General features: G+C 37.5%; 1 long non-coding RNA gene across 1 annotated transcript in view; it reads left to right on the forward strand.

Moving 5' to 3' along the window:
* Positions 1 to 12,341, forward strand: part of LOC307008378 — a 91,084-nt gene extending 78,743 nt beyond the window's left edge. The window contains exons 6-7 of the long non-coding RNA XR_013799800.1: positions 11,420 to 11,599; positions 12,116 to 12,341. This is a non-coding gene — a long non-coding RNA (uncharacterized lncRNA). The remainder of the gene's footprint in view (positions 1 to 11,419; positions 11,600 to 12,115) is intronic.
* The last annotated feature ends 3,243 nt before the right edge of the window (positions 12,342 to 15,584 follow it).

The raw sequence follows: 15,584 nt of genomic DNA on the forward strand, positions 1-15,584 counted from the left end.
GTCTTGTTCCCATGAGGAAAAGCTGGACACTTCTAATAATATGAGACTGATATTACTCTCTATATTGTTTTCTCTCTTTTGTTTTCTTTCAGCCTGCCATTATTCTTTGTCTCTTGCCTTTTCCTTCCGTCTCTCCCTCTCATTTTCGTCCTTTCCCAGTTATTGTATCTTTCTTCTCTTTTGGGGGGTGAGATAAAGGATTATAGAGCTTATATTTTCTCAGATGGAGAGAGGAGCACAACCTGTGAGTGTGTGTCTGCATGTAAGCTTGTGTTTGCTCCTAAGGCGTGTGAGCATACAAGTGTGTGTGATTGATTTCTTCTTTCTCGGCTCCCTTGAGGCAGCGGAAACCCCACTTTAGCACCATCTCTCCCTCAGGTCAGCTGTGTTCTTCAAAGGTTAAGCTCTCTTTTGCTCTCTCCTTCTTTCGCTATATGTCCCTATTCCTCTCCCTTTCTCCCACTTTCCTGTTTTAGAAACATGTATCCCTTTGAAAAGATTTGGTTTGTTCTGGATACTGGTTCCCCTACCAAGGTTTCTCAAGCAAAAAGCCTTTCTTGGTCAACCGCTTAATCAGACAGACCCTGCTGGTTAACGCAGGGAAAAGCTGTCTGGTTAAGCTTTCATGATAAACAACAGTGTTGGGGAAAGTCACATTTAAAGGTGATGCGTTAGACAATATTTTGTCACTCCATAAAAAAGTAACCAACGGGTTTACTTAGTTTTATGGAAAGTAATGCGTTAAGTTACTATTGCATTTACTTTTTCTAACATGGGCTGGGCTTGCTCTTTCACACAAAACGTGAAATAAATACGACTCAGGCTGGAGGAAATGCAAATTGCCTTATTTATGCCTGCCATTCTGATGCGGGAGCAAAAAGTTCAACACTAACTTCAGCAATAAAGCTGAAAACACAAATGTGAAGTTAAATTTAACTAAAGTAATTTTAGCTTATGGTTGAATTGGATCATCGAAGGTCAGGAGCAAAGACATTGGTTAATATATTAAGATTCAATTCTTAAAGTATATTTGTGTAGTTTAACATGTAATTATTGCAGGTTTGCATAATATTCTGAGTTTGCATGTCACTGTTTTTATTTTGAGGAATATTGAGTCTGTTTTTGTGAAGATGTTGTTTTAGAAATACAATAACCACAGCACGCACCACACCTCTTTCTATTACTTCAGATTTTTCTCAATATGGTGACAGAAAAGGTTTCAGGCTTGCATGTATTTTAAAAAGTGACTGAGATATGTTGTTGTAAATTTAAAACGAATGAGTTACTTTACTAGTTGCTTGAGAAAAGTAATCTAGTACGTAACTCTAGTTACTTTTAATACCTTACGCCCAACAGTGCTAAACAACAGTTCTTGCCACTTAACTTTCCTTTCATTCAAACAATAAGTAGGCTATATAAAAAAAAAATCACTTTATTTAACAGTTCTGTTCCCCATGTACATACGTACTGTTTACTTATTATAGCAATTACAATAACTGGGTAATATCTAGGTAATAACTCTGAACCTACACCTTAACCCATGTAGTTACCTTATATTACCCAGTTTCTTAGGCAAGTACTGTATAAGTACACGTAATACTGTCAAATAAAGTGCAACCAAAAAAAATATCACCTTACCCAAAGTAAAACGTCACCGATGGGAGGGAATGAATGAATGAATGAATGAATGAATGAAGGGATGAATGAATCGAATCGAATCTAATCAATCAATGAAAGAATCGAATCAATCAATCAATCAATCAAATTAAACCAATCATATCAATCAAAAGCGTGACCTTTCTGAACCAGTAAAAATCAGTATAAACCAGCTTGGACTAAGGGTAGAGAGGTTAGAGATCCCAATATATGAACAAATGTTTTGTTCTTGAGCTAATGCACCTAGTGACAACATAATTAACTTAAAATCCCACAATACCCAGTGTTAACCTCATTTACTCAAAGCGATTAGGCTTTTGTTGCATATTTTATGTACCATGGAAAGTCTGGACCATGCCAGGGAGAAACATAAGCACACAACGTACTGTAGAATGAGAGTTGGTTATTACAAGACAGTTCTAATGGGGAAACCCAGGAAGGACCATCTTCACTCCAGCGTACAGAGATCAATAGAAGCTCTATCCATGTTTGACTGGCTGGACTATTGAGCTTATTCTTCAAATGTCAAACGCTGGTCTTTTGCTGTTATCGGACGGGAGTTATTGAACCATAGCCTCTGCTAGCAGGTGCTATAGATCTCCGGGAGAGAACTGCATCAACACCTGAGAAATGGCACGTGGACACATCAGTGCGCTCTGCTATCTATCCTGTCCCCTGCAGAATTAAGTCATCACTTTCAGAGGGAGAGAAAAAAAAAGACCTGTTTATACATTCTCTAATCAGCCAGAGGCTCAAAGCAATGTAACAAACTAGGAAAAGTCACTGCAGAGTAGCATTTCGCAAGGTCAACGTGACCAATAATGGTCAGATGTTTCCAACACATGACTCTGTGCATTCAGGGCAATTAGATGGTGTGCGTGCAGAAGGTTCGGTCCGGCATAACTTTAGTAGCGGGATTATCCCTCCAGCATCTGGACTTCTGCTAATTAGATCACCTCTCCACAACTGCACATGTCTGTGTGTTACTGCAGCCTGCATGTTAAACAGCATGTGGGCCAATAATTAGGGATTAACTTGATAATATTCTAGGGTTTACGGTGCCATTACTGGGGATAATAAGCCATTGTCTCTTGAGCGAACATCTCATTTTGTGTGTAGCAGCCAAAACATAGGATTGCCAAATGCCAACATTTTTAAGGGCCATCCAGATAGATGTATTGTAAAATCAGATAGACAGACAGATTGTACTTTTATTAACTAACGTTTAATTAATAAATCTTGTAACAAATGAACACTGTAATAGATAATCTGATAGATAGACAGACAGACAGACATACAGACAGACAGACTGACAGACATTGGATTTATTGTTACCAATGAAGGTAAAAGGACATAACACAATCACCCAAATAAGATAGCTGCCATTTTACTGTAAAAGTAATCACTCAATGTACAAATGACCCACATTATTTGAAATAAATAAAAACATGGAATAAATCTATTTTCGCAATGTCCTTATATTGTCGCATTAAAATTGCATTGCGATGAAGATGATTAGAGTCTAGATTTCATTTCAGTAATGGTGGATTAGAATCTGGGTGGATTTAATGTTTGTGAGCATTGTAATATTTTTGTCTCTGCAGCTCGGAGGAATATCGATATAACAATGAGATTATCCGTCAGCTGTTGGGTCACCGTGGAGATTACACAGTAGCCAATGCTGATCAGTTATGAGGAACGCCAGTAACATGGAATTGGGGCTAAATTCAACAGCTTTAATCGTTGTGAAATTAGTGTTTATATGTGCTACCACTTTAATTATTCTGAACTGAATGCTGGACATATAGTAGCAGTTCAGGAGGAGGGATGACAACATGATAGCTGTAAATTGTTCGCTAAACATTGTTGGATGCTTTCTGGTTGTCCTTTCAGAGACACTCAAGAAATTAATAAACTCTTAAAGGGACAGTTCACCCAATCACATTTAAATTCATCATAAACTCACCCTAACCGTTTTATGTCAAGAGACCACCGATTTGGATTTGGATTTGGATAGTTCTGTATATACTGAAAACTATATATAAAAAATAAAAAAAATTAATATTTAAATCAAAATTCCATTTTAAACTGCATAAAATAAGCAAGAGCTGTAAAAGAACCTGTATTTTTTGATAACATCATCCTTGTATTGGTTGTTTTTTATTCTATGTAGAAAAGGTAATGGATGAACACTTACATTAACACTCTAAACATGAGCAACTTGTATTGGTTGTTTTTATTCTATGTAGAAAAGGTAATGGATGAACACTTACATTAACACTCTAAACATGAGCAATAACATGCAATTTCACAGCGTAGGCGAAAACACGGTGCATCTGTATAGTTTGGTAGGGACATTTTCAAATCAATCACTGTTAAAACACAAACTCTGGAATTATGTATTAATGCGTCAAGTTGGTACGTTGCTTGGAAACCATAAATGGCCTACCGTTAAGCTAATGAACTATATGCCAATGTGCCATAACCTCTATCTTACCCCAGACTGATCAAGGAGCAGTTGTTCCAGTCTCTCTGCATAGAAGCTTACAAGCTGACAAATGAAATAAGAAAAGCCCCACACTGCTCACGTATGCAATGCCGCAAAGTGCCTCCTGCCTCCGGCTCCCTTAATGTTGCAGTAATAACGTTAATGTGTCGTCTATCCCTTGCTTCAATCTGATCTGCTTTGTTGTTAAAGAGTTATAGAGAAGCAGGTGACGGTTGAGCACAAATCTCCATGCCCACAGGCCCGACACACTGTTTCAGACACACAGATTCATGTCAGATCTGGGCCTTTAATCATCAGAGTGCCCCTACGCTCAGAGACACACACCTCATACAGTCCCCCCGAATGGACGCGGCCCACAGCCCAACTCAATTCAAGCACTAGATTATGGATTATGGTAATCCAACCAGCCAAAGGTCAGAGGCAGAGGGCGACGCAGGCTCATTCAATCAAGATAAGGCATGCAAAGTGTTTTCAGCATCCTATTTGTTTGACCCACTTTAATCTCCAAAGAAAATAATAAATGGCATTAAACATTTGGTAAAAACAAACAGACGTGTTGTTATTGGTGAATTTTATTGTTTTTACAATCAGCATGCTTCTATAGACACAATTACCGACACAGTCTGAAAAGTAATGCCCTTGTTTTTGAGCCACGTGGATTTTACATGAAACTTCCAAACTAAAATAATTTGTACTGACCATTATTGTACAAGTTTATTGAAGGTAAAAAGCTGTAGCATGCATTACATTCACGTCTAAATTTGGTGCTTCCAATCGACCCCTAATGTCTCCTGAAACTCAAATTACTGGAACAAAATATCCAAACTACAGACATACATACATCCATACACACACACAAAAAATCCCCTTTCATGCTAAATAAAAACTGCAGTTTTTAGTTCTTTAAATAAAACAATGTATTTATTTTAACTTAAATTTGGGCATATCAGTGCATTTTTTTATTAGTGATGCACTAATTGGCCAATACTGACAACACATAATGGGCGATTTTATGTAAATAAATATATATTTTTTTTTTTATCAATGTTACACAAATCAAGACACCATTATAACTGAAAATTTTAAATATTTTCCCAATACATTTAACGGTACCAAATTATTGTTTTTAAATACTAACTTTGAGTGATAGATGACAGTAAATAGTAAATCTAATTGAAAAAACAACAACTAATATGGTACATGTCATTCATTCCTAAGATAAATAAATGCTAATACAAAAAGATGCATGACACGCTTAGATTTCATCCAAAGCAGCCATCATCAGAGATCCTCTCTTACAGTGTGAGACCTTCATTGCTAACAGACAGAAAGAGAGATAGTTAACAGGAAAAAGAATCCGAATGGCTCTCCACTGCTAAACTAAAGCACAGACACTATGAACCTTGAATGTTGTGAGACCAGTAAAGTGAAGAGCTGTACAGTACACACCTTGTTGTTTTGCTGTTGAAAACATCAGGGTTCTGACAGGAACAAAGGAAAGCAACAAGCAGTTACACACGGTCAGTGACCCAAAAACAATGAGTAGGTTTCTTCTGACTGCAGGACAGTTTAGTTGTTTAATAAGCCTATCTTACATGTCAGAGTTTCTCAGCAGAAAGATCCGACAACTAGAGACAAGGGGGCACGACTGCTCTCTCTTACACATACACTCTTTCAGAGGAGATGGTGTGTGTGTGAAAGAGAGAAAAAGAGAAGTTTGCTGGAATACTGTTTTAGCACAACCTTGACATCCTCTGCAACCTTTCCAGCTCATCTTGTGTGAACAGAAAGGCAAGATGGAAGGTAGATTAAAAAAAGGTAATAACAGATGAATGAGAGGAATTATGTTTTCCCTTCCCCTTTCATTCTGACACTGGCAAAGGAAAACTCATTCCCAGCCCCCTCTGAAGTTACTGTGAAATGTGTGCTTGTCCTAATGTGATATCAGTGACATATAGACATGTTTGCTGAAACTGCTTTTACATCATTTGAACAGATGACACCATTGGGAGAACTGTGCCAAGTACACGCACACCGGTGTTTCTTAGTGAAGAGAGGCTGATCTGTGATCACTGGTTCATTAAACTGTCGGCAAAGGAATAGCTCAGCCAAAAATGAAAATGCTGGTGTCATTTACTCACCCTCATTTCGGTCCAAACCTCCATGTGTTGATTTGATTTCTTCTGTGGACCACACAATATGAATTTTGGAAAACTATCCTGGCTGCTGTTACCATTTCATATTTTAAAAGTAATCAAGGACAAGGGCTGTAAAGCTCCTTAATGACAAAATGGTAGCATTAAAGTGATGAATATGACTTGTGCACTATTACATGTCTTCTGAATCCAACAGAATAAAATGTAAGTCATTATTTTCTCTAGCTCTTCTTTGTTTGTTCATGAGTGAAGTATCATCAGATTCCTGAACTCTTTCAGATTCCTGATTCCTGTTCTTTTGAGTCAAATCTTTTCAATGAATCTGTTGACCCAGTTGACCAAACCAGTTGGAATTAAATCAGGCTGATTCGGTTCTCAGTGATCCAGTCACAACTGTTAACAGCTCGCTGGAGGGGAAATCATTAGTGATTATTGGTCTTTTCATCAGACAAATCTATATTTTCCGGCTTCAGAAGACTTAAAATACAGAGGTTTATGGGTTTTTGGTGCTTTTTGAAGCTCGACAAACCCAAATCATCATTCACTTTCCTATTGAAAGTGACTAGGACAAACAAACAACAAAAGCACATTTTTTAACGTCCATCAAATAATCAAAGTTATTCATATGACTTCTGCACTATATATCTAGTCTTCTGAAGTTTTGTGTGATGACAGACCAAAACACAAGTCATATCTCCTCATTATCTCTTTGTGAGCCAAATGTCATCAGATTCCTGAATTGTTCTTTTGAATCAAATATTTTCAATGAACAATCAGTTGATCTGGTCCACCAAACCAAGTCTGAATGACTCATTCACAAATCAGCCTGAATCGTTCCCGATTTCACTGACTCAATGATCCGAACAGCTCACGAAGATCATCAGTCATCCTTCATCACAAACATTTTACAACTTCAGAAAAGTCCTCATTCATATTAAAAAGCGAGGCCAGGATTCAGGATTGTCCTCGAAAATTCACCTTTCGTGTTTACTGTTTATCTGTGTTTTGTTACCCACTGGTTCTGAACAATATGAAAGCGAGTAAATAATGACCAACATTGCTATTTTATCTGAACCACAATCTGTCAACAGGTCCAGGAACAGATAATTTAGGTAAGAAACTGATTTGCGAGATTTGTCATTCCACAAGAGGGCACTGCACCCATTTGCTGTATGAGATGAAATATTTTCCACTCTCCCTTATTCACTTTCCCATTCCCTTACCTTCGCTCTCGCCCAATATCTCTCTCTCTTTCTCTCTCCCTCTCTCTCTCTCACACACACACACATAGGAAATGAATCAAACAGACAGACTGGCTGTCTACAATATGTGGGAGGCCCTTTCAACCAAGAGAACATCTCCAGGGTAAACTATCTCTAACTCTTTCTATCTTTCTCTGTCATTCCAAATCTCACTAGAGGGATTCATTGTAAACAGTCCCAAATTCATAATTCATTCAAAATAATGGAATTGTCTTGCAGAATTGCATTTCAACTAAAATATTCCAGTGACTGGCAAGGAGAAAAAAGCATGCGGTCTGAGGCTGCCTCGGCATCGCATGATAAGAGTTCACACCGCATAACAAGTCTGTCTATAAGATGTAGCTGACCACCTAAAGATGGATAAGAGAAATCGGTTAGCTAACAGGCACATCAATTCAATTTCAGCCAGTTTATTATCTTCATATAATCTGAAAGTAGCTTGAAATGGAAGCGGACCTTCAAGGAGGCGTCCGTGTTTGCGAGACCAACTTCAAATGCACCCAAAAACTTTCAAATGTGATGTAACAAAATGTTTGTGCCGCGTTGTCTGACAGGATCAAAGGGTCAGTTTGCTCGAAGGGCTGACGGAATATACCACAGAACCGAATCAATACACACACAGAGGGAGATCAGATACAGCGGAACTGGAAACATTCCGTCAGATCTCAGTTTGCTTCAAAAAGCTGTGCGTTCACACAGAGAGAGAGAGAGAGAATGTGTGGCATTTTTACAGTCATATACATGCATCTTGAGGAACATTGTGTGCGTTTGAGATGAAAACGTGAACCGCTTTTCTTTTTTTAAACATTTTTCATCCAGGGGGGGCGCAGGCTACCCATCGGCGGCCCATCAGCGCGGTCATACAGTCGGAGTTAAAAGCCTTGACTGCTGAGAGGATGGGGCGTACATCCACAGAATGCTTATAAATGTTGTATTCCTCTCCGTCCTTTGAGACAATACCTCAGCTTTGTTCTCTTCCATACTGCTTTGTTTGTTTGTTATTGTGAGTCAGAGAGAGAAAGCGCACGAGCGAGAAAGAGGGAGGGAGGGAGCTATTTGCATTTAATTCAGTGTTGATAAAGTTGTACGAACAGAAAGCAGTTCAAAGAATGCCGGCTTGGACATTTTGAATGTGCCAGATCTGACAGACTGCTCTAAACACAACAGATTATGTAAAAAACTGCTGCGTCTCTGTTATTACCCTGTCCCTGCCTCTATGAATCCCGGGCCCTGTGTTCTGTGCGTCGTTTAATACATCCGAGATAATGCGCCAGATTCCACTAATCGTACTAATTCCTCTCTGGCTAATTTGGTTCTTCAATCACACATGCAGATTTGATTAGAATAGCTGGACTGAGTTGCCGCAGATAATTGCTTATTCTGGTGTTTACTGGAAAAGACACATATATAGGCTACTGTATATTGACAATGGCAAAGATGTTAAGCAATGCAGTGAAATGTTATGACTTCATATGCACTTGAAATATCTGTAGAAATATATGAGGAATTGTTTGTACAATACTTTTATAAAATGTACATAATTAATAATGTACCATCAACAGTCTGGGGTTAGTCTTTTTTAAAAGAAATACTTACAATTATTGAACGTGACAAGACTTTTACTTTTTACATATATATTTCAAATTAATGCTTGGTTAGACATAAATTAATGTTTCTTGAACACCAAATTCAAATTACAATGATTTCTGAAGGATCATGTGACACTGAAGACTGGAGCAGTGATGCTGAAAATTCAGCTTTGCCATCACAGGGATAAATATTTTAAAATATAAAAATAGCAAACAGTTTTTTTTTTATTGCGATTATATTTAGGAGTTGTAGTGTATCGTATCAAAAAATCTTAATGAGCCCAAACATTTTATTTTTGCTGAATATTAAATACAGAAACTGAAAAAAAAAAAATCTGTAATATTTATTTTGTACTTTTATGTTTTGATTAAAAAGATGTTGAGACATCAAGCCAGGCAGAAGGCTTTAAAAGAGCCAGGAAACACACAATTAGGAGATAGAGCTGGAAGAAAGTTGAGGATTAATTAAATTTGTAAAACAAATACCACATTGTGTCTACTGAAATTCAAGATACAACCCGATATCTAATCTTGTTTACGGTTTAAAAAACAGTCATTAACGAAAAAATAATTCCACCGTATTTGGGTGCCACGTGGTACCATGGTACTGCATACAGTTATAAATAGTGTAATCATTCACATCACACCATGCTATATATAAATGCTATAGCAAATTACTATGGTATTACCCTGATTCAAAGTTTACCTTTCAAATAAAGGCCTCTGTATAGTCAAATTTTGTGCACGAGTCACTAGAATAAATGTAATTAACAAAGTGTGTAGTCTCACCACTTTGGAAGCTTATTTCCGCCATATAATAAAAAAATGATAATAATATCTCACAATTCAGACTTTTTTTTCTCACAATTGCGATTTATAAAGTCAGAATTGAATGATACAAAGTCACAATTGCGTGTTACAAAATCAGAATTGCGTGATATAAAGTCGCAATTGCGAATTTATAAAGTCAGAATTGCATTATATAAAGTTGCAATTGTGTGTTATAGTAAAAAAAAATATATATATATACTGACTCACAATTTTGCAAGAAATAAACTCTCAATTCTGACTTTTTTTCTCGCAATTGTGATTATATCTCGCAATTGTGAGTATATCTCGCAATTCTGACTTTATAACATGCAATTGCAAATTTATATCACGCAATTCTGAATTTATATCTTTCTCAGAATTGCAAGATGTAAACTCACAATTGTGAGACAAAAAGAAGCAATTATCTTTTGAAATGTTTTATTCTGTGGCGGAAACAACCTTCCATATACACAACAGTCAGATGAAAAAAAAAAGCAGTTTATATATATAATCACATATCAAGATATTTTACTATAATACCCTGTTATATCAGTCATTCTGACGCTCTTGCAGAGAGCAATGGATAATGTTTATGTGACATTTAAGCATTTGATTAACTTTTGATGTATTACTAGAAGAGGTTCGGATTAATTCTAGCCATTTTGTTCTTTAGTCTTCACCCATGATCTAACACAGCTTTGGAATCCAGACGGGTTCTGACTTGCGATTCATTTTGATCCCGAGGGGCTTCGCTGATGTGCCACAGTAACAATTGTCAGACAAAATCAGAAAGATGTAGTCCACTGCAGACCCCGAAGGGGCTTGATGGAAAGAAGGAATTTGTGATTGAAACTTGTCGGAGAAATTTTGAGTAGCGTCGCTATCGACTGTGAAAAAGCAGGCTTGGAGAAAGAGCGAGGGAGTGATCCCGCAGATATGAAGAATTGAAAAATATCTGGTGTTCTTCACACTTCCGGTTGAAGGACATCTTGGTATCATTACATTCAACTTAATCCCAATCTCACTGAACAACCGGACAGCTTTCATTTTCAGGCGAGTATAGGATCACAACATGGGTTAAGCCCCTCATTTGAATTCAAATGTGATAATAACAGCAATCAAATTCTCCACAAGTATTTTTATAGTCTCGAGATGGCTGTTCATTTCAAAGTCAACTTTATAGTCATTTTTAGCACATCACATGATAATGGATAAAAATGAGAGTTTCTTCAGGAAACAACAGTGAGCATGTTTACATATACACTGATACACTGAGAACTCCTCAAAATCAGCGTATTGAATTAACCCGTTGTTTGGGTTTACGTGCAAACCAATAATCTGGCAAAACCGAATCGTTCATGTATCTGACTGCTTGCAGAAGGAAATTGTTCTTGAGTCTGGATGTTCTGGACTGAATGCTTCTTATTCTCTTCGTAGATGGGAGGCTTAAACCAGTTGTGGGAAGGTAGAGAGGAGTCCTTCCTGATGGAGACTGCCTTCTTCACACACCTATTGATGTAAATGTCTTCGATGGCAGGAAGGTTGGCACAGGTGATGCACTGCAGGACCTTGCTGTCAGATGCTGAGCAGTTTCCATACAAGAAGGAGATAGAGCTGGTTAGTATACTCTCAAGAATGCATCTGTAGAAACCAGTGGATGGAGGGCTTCACTCTCCTTAGAAAACTGTTGGGTGCTCAGTGTGATGGGTTAAGAGGTCCATGTGTAAAAAAAAAAAAAAAAAAAAAGAATACAATACATTGGTAACACTTTACAATAAGTTTTATTAGTTAACATTAGTTAGTTAACATGAACTAAGAATGAACAATACATCTACAGCATGTATTAATCTTAGTCATTATTCATTTCAACATTTACTAAAATCAGAAGTTGTTGTTGACATTAGTTAATGCACTGTGAACTAACATGAACAAACAATGAAATTGTACTTTTGTAAACTAATATTAACAAATATAAATAAATACTGTAACAAATGTATTGCTCATTGTTAATTCATGTTAGTTTATTAACTAATGTCAACTAATGGACCGTATTGTAAAGTGTTCCAATACATTAAATAATTATAATAATAATACTATTATTCCTTTTTGTGTTCCATATATAAATGAATATAGCATACAGGCTTGGAATGACATTAAGGTAAGCAAATAATTATAGTTTTTTTATATTTAGGTTAACCATTAAGGTATACCTCCTTTATAATTGTTGTTTCTTTTCTAAGTCCCTTGGCCTTCTCTAATTACTGAAAGTGGCATTTTGGAAACAGACGCTTTGTGAAGCCAAACATTGGGTGGTATTTACTGTAGGTTGTTATAGAGCGTAGTCAGAAAACAGCATTACCAGAACACGATGCAATTAGACGATGTCCAGGCGACACAACGGAACTCATGCTGACAGGATGTGAGACAAGATACAGGCTTATGGTTGAGGGACTGAATTGGTCTAAGAAAGATGATATTACAAATCAGTGTGTGTGTGTGTGTGTGTGTGTGTGTGTGTGTGTGTGTGTGTGTGTGTGTGTGTGTGTGTGTGTGTGTGTGTGTGTGTGTGTGCGTAGTAAATGTCAAGAACATGATAAGATGTTCGTTGAGCAGATTGATCTGACAGAGCTACTGAAGGTGTGAAACACACTCCCTCAGCCTTGCCAGTGTATTTAAGCACACATATACACACACACACACGCGCGCGCGTGCACACTAACACATTTAAATGTTGCGCAGAAGCCAATTATATGAGACATGGTGATAGTTACATTCTTGAACTGACAGCTTATTGGACAGACAATCTGTCAACATTTCTTTATGTACAAGTATGGGCACATGTGTGAATTTAAGTTGTTTTTTTAAGGCTTACTTAGAACATAGACTTCATCGCCTGTCATGGCCATGCACATTTTGAACGTCACAATAAAATAAAATAAATATATTGATGTCAAATCACATAAGCAGTATTTCTCTGATTTACTGTATTTTCTTCTACTTTGATCTTTCATGTATCAAGATATGTACTTTTCCGTACGTCTCTCTATATATATTTGCATCTCAGAAGCTAAAGTGTGTGTGTGTGTGTGTGTGTGTGTGTGTGTGTGTGTGTGTGTGTGTGTGTGTGTGTGTGTGTGTGTATTTCTGGTATGTAGTGGTCAGAAAAGAGGGAGAGGATAGTTAAATATTAATCCTGAGGTTTGTTTTGAGGTCTGTGGTGGCAGCTGGATGTCTCCAGTGTGTGTGTGGGTGAGAGAATGTGTTTGTGTGTGTGTATGTGTGTGTGTGTGCTCCTTTTCTATTTGTGTGTACATCGTGTGTGTCTGTTTGCGGTGTATGCACGCTCCTTTTTGCTGATGTATTGGTGATTCCGAGAAGTAAGTGGCGCCAAGATGGATTTGGTTCAATATGATGGAGTAAACTGATAACGTCTAGGGGCAGGTGCGTGTGTGTGTGTGTGTGTGTGTGTGTGTGGGACATAAACACACAGCTAATATAATTTATATTATACTTATATATATATATATATATATATATATATATATATATATATATACAGAGATTATAAATATAACTTTAGGCTGCAATAACAAATGTGATCAGTGACTCTGGACAGAACAATTCTCCCAAATATAAAATTTCCTATAAAAAATGGCCCTTTTGCCCCAGCCATCAGTAGTTCTACCTTCTCGAACACTAAACAGCATTTAAATCTTTATTGTACGGTCTTGGGGTTGGTAAAGTGCATGATCGTGCATAGATATGCCCACATGAACAGTCTGTGGAACTGAAAGGGCGTGCCCTAATGTTCCCTAAGCTCCGGGGCTGAAACGAATGAGCTAATTTATCTACTGTTAATGCTTGGCCATTTATAGATTTTAATGAAATCATAATTGCCAGATTAATACATGTTTCACTTTCAACAGGGACAAAAGTAATAGAGACGAAACATAAAATTATTTTACCCGCATATTCATCACTCCCGTTGGTTTCTGTGGCGATAAAGTTTAAAATTAGACCCCTGTTAAGAGATGTCCATGACGGATGGTGCGCCATGACAGTGCTAATTAAATTGAGTTATCTGTGCATTTTATTTCTGGGCGTGAGAGAGATTGTTTTATTATAAAAAATCGTTAATAAAGCAAAAGGCATGGAAACGGATCAAGTATGTAACGAATATCGGCCCATCATTTATCTATCTGTGAAAGAGGGAAACGAGTTGAAACAGTGAAATTTGAATTGAAATGCAGAAATGAGAAAATGTATCTTTTCACGTGTACACTGTCCACATCTGAGACCACCAACTTGGATTCAAAATAATCTGGAAATAAACTAAGCTTTATGAATTTCCAAAATGTCACTTTTTGAACCTTACTGAATTGGTATCGCAAAGTTGACTCAAATGAAAAGGTTATAGTGGTTGTTCTGGCTGTAATGTTCTTAAACCTTCCAGAGAAGAGGAGAAGGGAACAGGAATGACAGGCACTATTCCTGACTGTCCATGACATACCTGTGGATGCTGCCAAAGATGGCAATTTGCAGACCATGCAATTCCTTTACCACAGACGAAGTGCTTCACGGTCCCTGATCCACAAAACAATGGGTTTAAGTGCAAGATTCTGAAGCTGTGTGTCACAGCACTTATATATTGGGTTGTGAGGACACAATGTCCCAGGAAAATTAGTTTGATACAAATGTCTCACTTAAAAAGGGTCGATAAGCACTTCAATTGTACCTAAATCGATATTGTGATAAAAGTACTTATGCAGATATCAATATCTTGATAAAAGTACCCGGGAGGCAGCTTTCGGGGTTCATTGTGTGTGTGTGTGTGTGGGGGGGGGGATGATAAAAGCTATACAAAGGTCAATTATGAAACATCATCATACTCTAATAAGGGAGTCATTAGTGCCAAATGACCTTCAACATTTGCTACTCAAGTCACGTGAAAGACATTTATAAATACCTGACTTACAAGACGATTATGACCTTTTTATGAGGTCTTTTTTTATGAAGATGATTGGAATACTTAACATAGATGTTTTTTTTTTTGTTTTTTTTTGTTTTTTTCAACCCCTACCTCCCATCATATTGTCATCTTCCAACCCGGTCACACTAAATGCGTCTCTATAGAACACATTGTGTTTATCGTGCAATTTATACGTGAATTTTTTTTAATATATATTATGATGAAATACAGTATAAACTAAATACAAATTTATATAGGAGGCAATGGAAACATTTCTATAATTTATATCACAATCTATCTATCCATCCGTTCGTCCATCATACATCTATTATCCACTCACCTATCCATCCATCCATCCATCCATCCATCCATCCATCCACCCATCATCCATTCACCCATCATCCATCCATCCATCCATACATCATCCATCCAGCCACCCATCTATCCATCATCCATCCATCCATCCATCCATCCATCCAGCCACCCATCCATCATCCACCCACCCATCCATCCACCCACCCATCCATCCATCATCCACCCACCCATCCATCCACCCACCCACCCATCCATCCACCCACCCACCCACCCATCCACCCACCCACTCATCCACTCACCCACCCACCCACCCATCCA

This window comes from Phoxinus phoxinus, assembly GCF_949152265.1.
Source record: "Phoxinus phoxinus genome assembly, chromosome: 12".
NCBI classification, from domain to species: Eukaryota; Metazoa; Chordata; class Actinopteri; order Cypriniformes; family Leuciscidae; genus Phoxinus; species Phoxinus phoxinus.